Source organism: Corvus moneduloides, chromosome 1 (genome assembly GCF_009650955.1).
Source record: "Corvus moneduloides isolate bCorMon1 chromosome 1, bCorMon1.pri, whole genome shotgun sequence".
NCBI lineage: Eukaryota > Metazoa > Chordata > Aves > Passeriformes > Corvidae > Corvus > Corvus moneduloides.
The window spans coordinates 60,668,257-60,681,850 of NC_045476.1; the positions used below are offsets into that span (position 1 = coordinate 60,668,257).

The 13,594-nt window shown below is 44.1% G+C and overlaps 1 protein-coding gene across 7 annotated transcripts in view; it reads right to left on the reverse strand.

Annotated features, from left to right (window-relative positions):
- Positions 1–12,064, reverse strand: part of DYNC1I1 (dynein cytoplasmic 1 intermediate chain 1) — a 187,519-nt gene extending 175,455 nt beyond the window's left edge. For 3 of the 7 annotated variants that reach the window (XM_032111659.1, XM_032111675.1, XM_032111649.1), the window contains exon 1: positions 11,774–12,064. The gene's annotated coding sequence lies outside the window, so the exon portion shown is untranslated. The remainder of the gene's footprint in view (positions 1–11,773) is intronic. The other 4 variants (XM_032111702.1, XM_032111685.1, XM_032111695.1 and 1 more) reach the window with 2 other exon arrangements.
- Positions 12,065–13,594: the final 1,530 nt, after the last annotated feature.

Here is a 13,594-nt window from a genome sequence, read left to right on the forward strand (position 1 = left end):
AGGCTGCACTAGAGTAGAAATTTTCCAGAAGGAGTAGAAATTTTGCCCTTCATGAGCCTTGAGGTCTTTCCTGGCTTGTGCCTTCCTGTGTTGTCCTTTTCGTTATTACCTCCATTGCACTTACCAAAGGGGTTCATTAAATACTGTTACATATGGCATTAGTCATCCTGTGTAACTAATTATAAATAATTGATTCATTAATATACTTCTTTAAAAAAATAGGGAGCATCCAATATTTAGAGATGCTGTACATGTATTTTTCATATGCCTTCTTAAATAGCCAGTTACTGGAGTCCAAAACTGCAAAACGTATTCGTGTGAAATGCACAGGATGTTCCCCAATAAAATATATTACTCAGTGATTTTGGTTTTAAAGAATGGGTTTATAGAGTGGGAGTACTATTACTATTGAAACTCTCACATATGAAGTGTTCCACTGGAAAAAAATTTATTCATTCCTATCATGTATCATATTTATCTCCACTTGGTACAAATTAGCATCTTTCCTACAGTTAGGAATACTATGTATTTTTACAATAGAAAAAAATTCCCATGAGATCTACCTATGACTTCTACAACTGTAAAGTGTGCATGCACATTACGAAACCGTACAAAGCAGATAAATGTCTTTGGTCTGCAAGAAACCAGAGGGAGTTGCTACCCTAGTATAAATGCATTCTAATACATTGCATTCATTTGAAAATAATGTTTGAAACACACTTCAAATGGGCAAAAGGGGCTAGAAGCATCTCAACAGCAATTTTTGCATAAATGAGTGCCTCTTTTCATCATGCATCAGAATTTGCACTTGACTTCAGTCAAATAACATAAATAATTTTGCTAAATGGGCACATCAATGTTTACGAGATCACAACAATGAGCAAATATTTGCAGCTGCAAAAACTTAGCATTTGCAGTATTTAAAGGAATCTCCTGTGTGTGATGAATTCAGGAAAACACTAAGTAAAACTGGAGAGACTAAGTATTTTTTCCATATAACCTTGAGGCAAAACAGTCAGGCTTTTTACACTGCATCTGTGTATTTATCTATAAATAAAAATGGTTGTCAAGTGTTACATTTCAGGGAATGTACCATTTTTATCCTTCAGCTTCTGAACATTTCTAACAGATGGGCAAAGGTCTTGTACTTTGTTCTGTAAAGGTTTACAAAACACAAGCACCCAGACATTTGGTTCCGTGCTTCTTCCTGGTTGCTATGCAACAGGTCAGCACATCTCTAGCCTATTTATTTTAGTGCTGACAGGGTATAAGACATGTACCCACAACTGCTCTTACATCCCTTACAATCTATTACCATTTAATCTTTTCAGTCTTGTTCTTCCATAATGGCCCTACTACAAAATTAACTCAGTTTCAGCAGAATTGTAGGGCCCCCACAAAGCATCATGTGAGCAGAACTCTACTGCTGCCCATTCTTCCAGCACCAGGAGCAGTCAATGAAGCAACACCTTCTTGCCATCCCTTTCTCTCATGCCCCTTTATTCTCTTAAATCTACCATGGTCATTTCAATTCCAACAAACCTAGTGCCATGGAAGAGCCATCAAGGTTGAAGGGAAGAAGCTGCTGGCAACAACTCACTGGAGATGAGCAAGAAACACACAACATTACAGCAAGGAGTAGAATGAACTCGAGGACCACATACTAACATGTCACTCTAGCAAAACTGCTGCACATCTTGCACCAAACACACTCCCTTTATATTGAGTTCCACAAAACCAATTGCATGTATCACCTCAAAGAAAACTGAATTTTAAATAGGTCTTTTCAAGCGTCTTGGATTTTCTCTCAATAAGCTTTAATGAGCATAGTTATAACTGCATAGCGATCTCAGATGTGCTGCTGTGAGATGGTCCTCAATGCAGCAGCCAATACTGATTTGTACTTCCCAGGAATCTGACTCAGGAATTGTGCCCCAGTTACAAAGAGCAGATGTTTCTAACATAACAACCACTTGCATGCTCGACAAGTTTTAGATCTTGTAATATAGAAGCGATTCCTAAGCATTCTTGGTCACTTCCCGCTCTATCAGCTTCTGTCTCTGTTATCTTTTACGTTTGGGTGCAGTAACACGCAGCACTCCATACGTGGCTCTGTATGTGGCTGGGAATGGACACAGCGAAATTCCAAATTTTGTGACTCTACATTCACCACACATTAACTGGTCTTCCTCATTGCACTGTGTTATTTTCTGTGAATTTCCCAGCTTGCTCCAGAGATGAACTGCAGGATGAACAGATCAAGAGCAGCCCTGCTGAGAAGGAGTTGGGGATGCTGGCAGATGGGAGGCTGGACATGACCCAGAAATGTGCATTTACAACCCAGAAAGCCAAATGTGTCCTGGGCTGCACCAAAAGCAGTGTGGCCATCAAGGTCAGGGAGGGGATTCTGCCCCTCTACTGTGCTCCAGTGAGACCCCACCTGGAGCACTGCATCCAGCTCTGGGGTCCCAGCACAGGAAAGGACATGGACCTGTTGAAGTAAGCCCAGAGGAGGCCACCAAGTTGATTAGAGAGATGGAGTACACCACCTGTGAGGAAAGGCTGAGAAATTTGGATTTGTTCAGCCTGGAAAAGAAAGGGCTTTGGGGTGACCTAATTACAGTTTTCCAGTACCTGAAAGGAGCCTACAAGAAAGAGGGAGAGACTTTTTACAACAGCATGAAGTGACTGGACAAGGGGAAACGGATTCAAACTGAAAAAGAGTAGGTTTAGGTTGGATATGAGGAAAAAAAGCTTTCACTGTGATGGTGGTGAGGCACTGGAACACGTTGCCCAGAGAAGCTGTGGATGCACCATACCTGGAAGTGTTTAAGGGCCAGGCTGGATGGAGCTCTGAGTGAAAGGTGTCTCTATCCACTGAAGGGGGCTTTGAATTAGATAATCTCAAAGGTCCCTTTCAACCCCAGCTGTTCTATGATTCTGTGACCTAGCAGGCTAATTTAAAGATGTTTTCTGACAGTAAAAGGCAGCCAAATGCAAGCTGTAAATTGCTAAGATTTTAGAGATGGGTAACATGAGAGAGGTAACAATCTAAACCTCAAGCTGCAGGTCACTTATCTAGAAAAATAAGAGCCTTGTATTTTGATGTTTTTGATTTCACTTTCTTTTCTATGTATTTCTTATACAATGCTCAGATGTCAGTGATATCTGCTGCTATCATTGATATGACCACTTCTTCAAAACCTATATAAAATATCTTGTTCATCATAAAAGTACCAAAGTGCCTCCCAGGGTTAAATTTAATGACTTACTAAAACCTAACATAGAACTTTGCTTCAAGATGTCTACTAGTCTCTCCTGAAGTGGAACAAAGACTCATTTTCTCCATCCTGAAAATATTTCGGACATTAAAATATGTATTTTCATTCCATATGGGGGGTAAAACTAACCCCTCTGACTTTTCCACCTTCCTCCTGAGATAACCCTAGTGGTACATGGCCAGCAACGTGATACTTAAAGCCATTTACCCAAACATGAAAAATGCATGCTCTAGTGTCTGCTTCTTAACCCAGTTATGACAACTGCCAGAGAGACATCAAAGAACAAGCTATGCTGCCATCACACAGGTTTTGTTGGAAGACTTACCCAGATATCATTTCTTTCTTATAACAAAATACGCTTTGCTTTGCCGCTGATGTCTGTAAGGATGTAACTAGGTTAAAAACATTACACATTGAGTTCATTTCTGAAGTCAAGACAGCTAAAGATTTAAAAAGCACGGAAGAGCGCTGGCTGTAAGAAATATACAGAAAGTTCTCAAGAAGTAGAATAAACAACACTACCACTCCCTCTGTACTTCCCAGGGCTTATCTGGCTATACTAACTAAGCAAGGTGAATGCTCAGAGCCTGCCTTAGCCAATCATTCCTGTTGATCGACAGAAGAGAAAAAAGGTATGTCCAGGTAACAAGGCAAGATGATAAATGCAGATGTCTAATAGCATAATTTAAAGGACATCTGCAAAGAATTTGAATATGAGAGAGGACTAAGAACCAAGAAATCTATGTCTTCCATTTATCTTTTCTGTGGTTAAAGCATTCTCCCCAAATAGGAGAAACATGTTTGGGGGTTTGTTTGTTTGTTTGTGGTTTGTTTGGGGGTTTTTGGGGGGAGTTGGAGTTTTTTTGTCTAGAGAAAACTGAAATCCACATTCCTAGAGTGACTGCTGGCTAATGGGTGAGAAGGACTGGAGGAATGGAGATTGCATTTTTAACCACTGAAGCTATTTTCTATTAATTTCTTTTCTGCAAGGATTCATTGGACCAGAAGAAGCAGATGCAAGAGAGCGAACATTAATCCCTAACAGAGGCCCCTGGGTTCTAGTCTTTGTTTCAGGGTTAGTTTATATTATAGGCAGCGACTGTTTAGTTTATAATACAATGCTGTATTTAAGTGGCTGGAGCCAAAGACTCCTCTTTCTGAGCATTTGAAGCAAGGTGCTGAAGAGTCCTTTCTCTTTCTCCCACATGCTCTGTTGCACCCAAAGAAACTTTAATACTTTAGACTTATGTGGAGCAGCTTCAGTGGGAAAGACTGGGAAGGCACCTACTGCAGAAGACACATAGGTTGCTGGTCAGAGCATGGATGAAGGCAAATATCTCTTTAAGCAAAGGCAAAAATTAGCTGAGACTCCTTTTACTTCAGGTGAGTCCCATTAAAACCAGGGTCCACTAAAAGCAGGAGCAGATGCTGTCAGATGCAACTCGATGGAGCACAGAATCTGGCAGATGGGCTCAAGGAATGTGAACTAGATGGAGCAGCCTTGGAGAGACAGGGAGAGGACACCTGGGCTGAGTCTGGGGGTTCAAGGGTAAGAACACACCAGAAAAGGGGAAAAAAGGAGAAAAAGTGAGTTTTTAGAGACTGCTTGTGTTTCAAGAGCTAGGTGACAGCCAAGCTGATTTTTGAGGACAGCAATTATAGTTTCTGTTTCCACACCATTTTGTGGGTTTAGATGCAGCTGACCTTCCCAGGCACTATAAGAACTTCCAGTTTGGGGAACTAAAGAATGCACCCCAGGTTTAAGATGTGGGCGTGCTCTGGACTTCAAGCACAGCCTCCGACAAAGGCAAGGCTGACTGCACATGAGCTCTTCTCTCCCACACACGCACATATCTCTCAAATGCCCTGGCTTCCACTAAGAACAAGTTTGGCAAACGGGCTGACTTGAGAGCAAAAGCAAACAAGTGCCCAGCCTACATGGTGGGGCAATCACATCCCTGGAGCACACTGCAGGACTCCTCCAGAAGCAAGCCTCAGTGAATGGCCCACTCCACCAGGACCTTGGCTCCAGAATTCGAGAACAAGACATTAGTTCTAGACCACCAGCTCTCTTCAAATGTGGAATGCAATATAGGTAGTTTTGGAAAATACATCAACGTTTACTAGCGGCTGTCAAAATACATTTACTAGTGGCTGTGGGCCACTGAAGGTCCACAAGGCAATCAGAAAGGGTCCATGTCTGGTTTTCAGCCACATCAAACTGTTAAACTGCTTCCAACAGGTAGTCTTGAGGATTAAGAGTACAATGTAGTTTTAGAACTCTACAGATCATTGACGTATCACCAGAGAGAACCCAGGAGTAACTGGGTAATAGTTAATCATTTATCAAAACTGGTCATTATGTGATAGGAGAAAGCACAGCCTTCTTATTGACATATATATATGTACACACTACCTCAAGAAAAATAACACAAAAATGGGAGGCCAACAACTTTAATCATACTTACTCCTGATTCATCCCTTGATTTGGTGAGATCAGAAACCTTCTGGGGAAAAAATTAAACTTAATTAAACTTTATTGAATGAACACTGAGGAAACATGATCTCCATTCAAAGATTTCAAAATCACTACTAGTAGTAACTAATATTACTGCTGCATTTTACTATAATTTTGTTCAAAAACACATATGCTTGTCCATGTGGAAGTCTAGAGTTTTTTACTTCCCTGTCCCCTGAGTTATTGATAAGTAAATAATAAAACCCAATAAGGGTTATGTACATGAAGGGTGCCCTAAAAGGTGTGGAGAGCACCAGTAGGAAGGCTGAAACATGGGGGGTTTTCCATCTTAGCCCCTTACAGAGAATATAATTTACTGTCGCCTTTTGAGACCTATGCTTTAAACATATGGGAAAAATCCTAAAGCTCTTTAATTTATAATTATCAGACAAAGTACGGAATTTGCACAAGGTGTTTTTAATATATTTGCAGAGGCCCTTAAAGGCTGAGAAACTAGGCTTTCCTGCGCTTTCCTGCTATTCAACTTTCTGTGAAAAAGAAAATATTGTGGGAAATAAAGGGACGGTTTTCCCATGGGCTCTTTCAGTACAAAGAGAGAATGGCATCACCGTTTTTTTTCTTATTTTGTCTCCAGTACAATAGCCTCCTATCCCATCAGCACAATTTTTGTTGTATTATTATTACTACTGTGGAGACAGTGAAAGGCAAGAATACAACATTCACAGGCTTTGCCAAGTGCAGCAGATTATGTACATGAATAGCTAACTGCACACTAGGGGATATGATTTAGGTCAAATTTCTTGTTTCATTCCAAAAGGTTATAGATTTTTAAGCCATTCACTGTTCAATGCACCACACAGTTTACAGTCATAAGTGCATATAACCTGAACTATCTTTTCCCTGGTTTTTGCAGAAGTAATTTGTGTTCCTAGGCAATGAAGAAGTGGATAGTCTGTAACAAACTGGTATAAGCGTGTGACAAAGCTCTGTGAGCAATTACAGCTAAAACGGACAAAGAATTAATTCATTTAAGGGCGAGCTAAGATCTGAAATACTTCAGAATTATGATACAAACCACCTTCTGGTTCAGCAATTGCTCAACATGTAACCAGAAACAAACTGATGAAAGAAACAACAATGTCATATGACTTTGAATAGTGAGATTAACAAAAATGGCAAATCTTTTATATTACTTAAAGAGAAGATAAACATGTATTATGAAACAAGTCACATGAGTTTAGACAGTCCTCCAACTTTGTGCTGTGAGAATCTGAGAAGAAATTCTTTTAAAAGCTCAGTGTCAGTGGAACAGTCCTTAAACCAGGAATGACAGGTTCAAATATAAGAAAACATTAGAAACAGTCTGGGTTGGTTTGGGTTTTTTTCCTGTAACCCTGTTTTATTAAATATTTTAATTTCTGGAAATATACAATAGCAATAATTTGAAATGTCTTTGCCCCAATTACCAAGTGACCTGGTAACCACTCTGATCCTAACAGTGGTGGCCTAATGTGCAAAATATGAAACAAGGGCATGCCTTGAATAGTAGGGATTTAATACAGCTGTCCATGCCCTTTAAAAGCTAAGATCTCTGTTAATGGATACAAAACGGAAGGGCTGAATAGTTAAAGGCAAGGGAAATCCATATTTTCCCTGCATGTGGTCTAAGACCTATAGTGACTAACTTTCAATACTAATACAGCATAGTTTCAGTACTAACATACCATAGCTTTTTCTGTCAAATTCAGCCTGAAAATATTAGAATCAAGGAAGGCTTGATATAAAGTGATATAAATAGATAAGAAATAAATAGTCTGTTATACTTACTTATATTTAATCGTACTAGGCAGTTTTGTGTCTTTGCCTTGCTATAACTCCCCATTGTTTGAACACAAAACACACTGCATCTTTCTGCTGGGCTGAAGTGAAAAATTAGTAACTGAGGAGCAGGATTTGGAATTATTTGTACCACATCATAGATGGAAGGAGAAAACAAGGAACTAATATAATTTCTCTGCTAGGGAGAGAAAACAAAGGGGAGGGGAAGGGAAAGCCAGTGAGCAGGGAATGTGATGTTAAAACTATTGAGGAAAAGAGAAAAGGGTAAGTAAGCCTCAAAGAACGATAGCAAGAGGGAAAGGAAATGTGAAGAAAAGATACCACTGTAAACAAAATGTTATGTCTTGAAAAGATTCCCTCTGTAATTGTTTTCTGCAGAGCAGCAATAAATGGGCCTTCTCCTTTTATCAAATTATTCATGAATTATTCTAGGGCCAAGCAGGGACAGTCAGCCAGCACCTGGGGAACCCACAGGGTAGATCTGCACTGCTCCAGAAGGGCTCCCAGGAGGTCTGTTCCTCAGGTTGATGTAACTTGTCTCTCCAGATCAGGTAAGCTGCTTCACATGCATGGGAGCAGTATTAAATATAAAACATGTACTTTTACTCGTAAGACCCAAGAATCACAGGAGACATCTAGGCAGCTATTATTCATCAGGTAACACAAATATCTGCACACCAGTCAATGCAGCAGTCAGACAGGGACTCATACAAACTCTGTTAAGTCAGTGCAAAACTCTCATTTCCTTCAATAGCGTTTGGAGAAGTATCGTGGCTTTCAAACAGTGATGACAGCTGGCTTCTGCCATCACTCTAGAGGCTAGGTTCACCACCAGAGAAGTCAGAGAAAACTCCTATTACTGTCAGCACTGATAGGGCTAAGACCTCTGTCCTTAAACTTGAGCATGGAGTTACAGTGTGCTGCCCACAAAAAGCTTCAAGAAACTGTTACTCCGGCTCCACGCCTTCCTCATGCTGCACTGCACTCCCAGACACTCATCAGAATGCTTTTGCCTCAAAAGATACAACAAAAGGTGCTGAAGAAGTTCAGTAAAAAAGGAAGGGGTATAGTTTTAAGCTCAGGAGAAGTTGGTACATCACCTGTCACAGATGATCACTGTAAGACCTAGTGGCTCACACATTAGTCTGCTTCACAGCTTCCTGCAGCTCCTCCCATCTGCCTGGAAGTAGCCATTTTCCCAGAAAAGTTGGCAAGATGATGCCACACAAAATGAACAGTATTGGGGGAGCAAGCTCATGTATACTGCCTTATTTTGAGTGCTTGCAAATGGCCAAGCAAACAACAGCTCCCAATGTCATCTCTCACAAAAAAGAGCTAGCAGGGTTTTAGATGGATTATTAGCAGGTAGCAAAAGGGACATATTGCATCGATCTGAGATGTAGACTGAGTCAGGGTCTCTTTGTTAAGCAGTATCATTCCTGCATTACCATTTCTGCCTGCTTACAAACAGCTGAGGGGAAGACCATCCGAGCCCTCATTTGGAAAGGAAGCCCCCATATGGACACATGAATGTGTGCTCACCTGCAGGATTTCCATTCCTCTAATGAACAGAAATAAGCTGCACTGGCAAAAGCACAGTTTTACTAACACAAGTTGCATCTGTACTGAGGCCACTTTGCCAGCATATTCCATCAGTAGTTCAGCAGGAAAATGTCCCTTTTAAACACAGACTACATCTAAAGTCATTATGTTTCATTTAAGGTTTTTAAAATAAAAATCTCAAAGTACCAGATGAGTACTGCACTAAGAATGAGTATGGCTGCAGAAAGCCTGAGACCTTATCTCTGCAGGTATGAATCGCCCCGTGTGCCTCAGTGAGAATTGCAGTGTTACTTCCCTCCAACTTCTCTGAAAATTAAAGCCCATGGATAGGACAAGGAGGATCATTCTGTTAACATTCATTACCTGAATCATTAGCAGGAGTTAAGTGAAGCTTTTAAAAACAACACTGCCTTTCTATACCCTCATGTTTTTTCTCTTTCAATCCCTTATCGTTTTCCCTTCCAGCCCATTACACATCATTGTCCAGTATCCTACAATGGTGGGACCTCTAACACAACCCATTGCTAGCAGCTCTACCTGGTATTCCTCCTCTCTCTTCTTGGAGGCAGGAAAATAGACGGCATCAAGGAATGCTTTTTGAAACCTGTCTTACAAAAGTAAAGAAGACCAAGAGACTTGATCCGTTAATTTATTTGAAAATAAGGCAGGTAAGTTCTTGCTGCATCATTTAGAGTACCTACACTGAAGACAGCTGCTAAAGCAAAGCTTTTATCTACGGGAGCCATAACAGGAACCAGAAACCCGAAGTTGGGAAAATACACTGGAAATCAAATGCATTTCAATCATGAAAAAAATAGCCACTGAAGGGCATCACAAAGGAGGCAGCTCACTCCCCTTCCTTCTATAGAAAGAGCTGAAAGGTCAGCTTCTTAATTTAAGATCTTCAGGGTACAAAAGAATATTTCCCTGACTATTCTTTGAGTAGCCACATTTCCAAACTTCCAAGAATTACTGCATGTGATGGGTGTGGTTTATTGCCACTCTTTTAAAGATTCCTCCCTTAAACTGTGGATACAGCAGCACCACAGTTAGTGCATTTTTGTGGTAGACTAATTTGAGGCAGAGGTGCTTAGAGCTCAGAGAAATCCAGCCAATCCAACTCTAAAAAATCTTTTGGATCTCCACATACCTGGCCCTCAGAAGTCTCGCTTATCAAGGAAGATGATGGCAAGTCCCAACCTTCAAAACAGTCTATTCATAAAGAAGGTAGAGAAGGGGCAACACATTTTGTATTTTTATGGACTATAAATGGATGATTTTGGGAAAAGAAAACAAAGCAGAGGATGGTTATCAGAGTGAGCATTCCCACGGGGAGAACACCTGGATGCAGCCCCAAGGTTTGTGTTGAAGAAACCCATTCTTGCAGAAAAATGCTGCAGAGAAATTATAAATGGAATTTTATCTGCCTTCACTAACTGTGGAAAATGTTACTAGAAATGCCATCTCAAATGAAAATAAAAACCAAAAAGAAAGAGCTTAAAAGAATCAGAATGTAACTTTCCCCCATTAAATTAGCAAGAACAAATGAGGTACTTTGACAAAACACATTGGTAGTAACAGAAATTAAATTCCCTAATTGCTCTGATAACACCATCTATCAGGAGACAGGCAGTCCTGGGACGTGGGATTTCCATTCTGAAATAGGTTTTTGCAGTTCCGTGCTTCATGATATTTAGCGCAATTTCCAATGTAAATTAAAGTCCTCATGCAGAAGCGACTTCCACATGCCAACTTCATGTCAGGTCCTTCCATCTCATCCCCTCTATATCAGCAGGTAAGACTGATTGATCTGTTGAGAAGCCTTATGTTATGCACATTTATAGCTCAAATCTGTACTTTCTGTCAATAGCAATATTGACAGAAAAACAAACTTAGTTCCAGTCTTTAAAACAGAGGCTTTGTCTAGGAAATCTGGGGCCTTATGTTCTCTGCTAACCACGGGGGACTCCTGGGATGATGTAACTGTAATAACATCCTTTTGAAAATCTATTTCAGTGGACTACCAGTGTAAAAAGGCCTCTGGCTGACTCCCTCCTTCTCTCACCCTTTTAGGTGAGAAAATCTTAGGAAGGGGAAAAGATCTATTTACTGTGCTATGTCGTCTTGGGACTTGAGTATACCCACTACCGCTCCAGCTGTGTGAAGAATTACAGACGAAAAACTTTTACCACCCCCTTTTGCTTTAAGCTGTTCGGCGCCCAGGCACCAGCCGGGAGCCTGCGGCCGCCACTCGCGGCCGGGGCCGAGATGCGCCCCAGGGACCGGAGCAGGTGCCGAGGCCGGCGCGGCTCTCTCACCGCAGCCCTCCCACAGACCAGCCGCCGGGCCGCCAGAGCCCACCCGCGGCGAGGGCCGGCCGGCTCCCGCGGGCAGCCGGGGATGCCCGCTCGCCCAGCCGGGATGCCCGCTCGCCCAGCCGGCCCGCCTACCCGGGGAGCGCCTCCGGCGGCCGCACCAGGCTCCGCGGCCGCTGCGCATCCCGCGGAGTGACTCCCGCCCCGCTCCTCCGCCGCCAGCGCCGGGCCCCAAGGGCAGCCCCCGCTCCCCGCTCCGCCGCGTCCCGGCCCCGCCGCCCCCGCGGGTGCCTCACCTCCGCCGGCGCCCGGGAGATGCGGAGCGGCTCCCGGCGCCTTGCAGCTCTCACCGAGCGCTCGCCGCCGGGAGAGCAGAGGGATGCCCCGCTGCCTGAAGGGCTGCTGCCAGTAGCTGCGCCCTGCCGAGCCGAGCCGAGCCGTGCTGAGCAGAGCCGTGACGAGCCGAGCCGAGCCGAGCTGTGCCGTGCCGCCCGCCGCTGCGGCAGGACCGCCGCCGCCGGCTGAATGTGCTGTCTCACGGTGGACAGGCTCCTCCCGAGAGCTGCTGCTGCTGCCGCCGCCTTACTCCTCCCGCCGCCTCCTCCTCCTCCTCCTCCTCCTCCTCCTCCGCCCGCACGCCCTCGGTAGCGACACCCCCGCCGCCGCCCGTGGGACCGGGGCGGGGCCGCGGGGAGCGCGGCGCAGGTGGCGGTGGAAGGGCCGGCTCAGAGTCCCCGCCCGGCCCCCCAGCAACTCCGGCCTGAAGTGCTCAGCTCTTCGGTGCTCCCCTCGCTGTCAGCCCCACAGGGGCGCAGGCTTCGCCCCAGGAGCAGCCGAGCCGGCAGCTGCGCGGCTGCCCGGCTGTCAGCACAACACCGGCTTCGCCGTCAGCTCCACGACAGCCCAGGCAGCATCCATAGCACCCTCCACAGCATCCCTGACACCATCCCATGGCAGCAGCCGTCAGCCCCGCGACAGTCGAGGCAGCAACCCCACCACCATCCTCACGGCAGCAGCTGGCAGCCTCACAACGCCTTAGCCATCACCCTCTAAGCTGCCTAGGATATCCCCCCCAGGCCAGCCTCACCATCACCACCACGGCAGCCTGGCCATCAGCCCCGTAGCAGCCTGGTCAACTGTCATGAGGGCACCAGGCTCCTGCTTAGTCCTGTCTCTTTCAGGAAGAACAGGGAGAGCTCCAGAACAGACGAACGAGACCAAGCTTTTATGGTTAAATAAGGACAAGACTGCCCAAAGGCAGAGGTTTTGGTTTGTCCCTGTTTCCTCACACCACTTGTGAGGACATGGCAGACAGGAGGGCCAGGCCTCTAGCATTGCCCCTGCTTCTCTCCACACACCGACGTAGCCATCTAGGGGAGAGGCGCCAAGGAGAGCTGTTGGAAACAGTCCATGTTCCTGCAAACAGCACCCACCTCCGCTGTAGATAACCCAGCTTCCCTCTCCCTTATTGCCCATAGGTATGTTGCCCCACACACAAGGAAAGTGTACCCTTTGGTACCATGGTTTGTCCTTTAAAAATGTGATGTTCTGGACATACGACTCACTGTTCTCCATCTCTCTGGTCCAAGAGAGCAGGAAAGGTACCCTTCAGAACCCTGTCCCTGGAGCCTAATCGCTTGTTTTCTTTTGGTGGGAAACACTAATTCCAGCCACTGTCATTCGAGGTCTAGGGCCTGTCCTGGGAAGAGTGAGGTATACCCAGCCCACTGAAAAGCCATAAAGAATTCATATCACCTCCAGTTCCTACCAGACCCAGCCAGACTGCACCTGGCCAGGAGACAAAGAATCCTGAAGAGGAAAAAAAGGCTTGATTGCTGGTGAGGATACAGTGATGAAATAACAGTTTCTTAATTTAATTTGAGTTGAATCAGGAAAGACTGATTTTTTGCTCTCCTGTGAAAGTCCTTAAAGAGCAATATCTTCTGATTCTGCAGGCTGGAACAAGTGGGGAAAAAACCTGTCCTTCTAAATGCACAATTTGAAAAGATTTGAGTTTGGAGCATTTGGTTTGCAATGCTTTATTAAAATAAGGCCCTTTCAATATCAGACACCCAAAATTAAACTTCAGAAACTGCTTTTTGCTTTTGAAAGTGTTG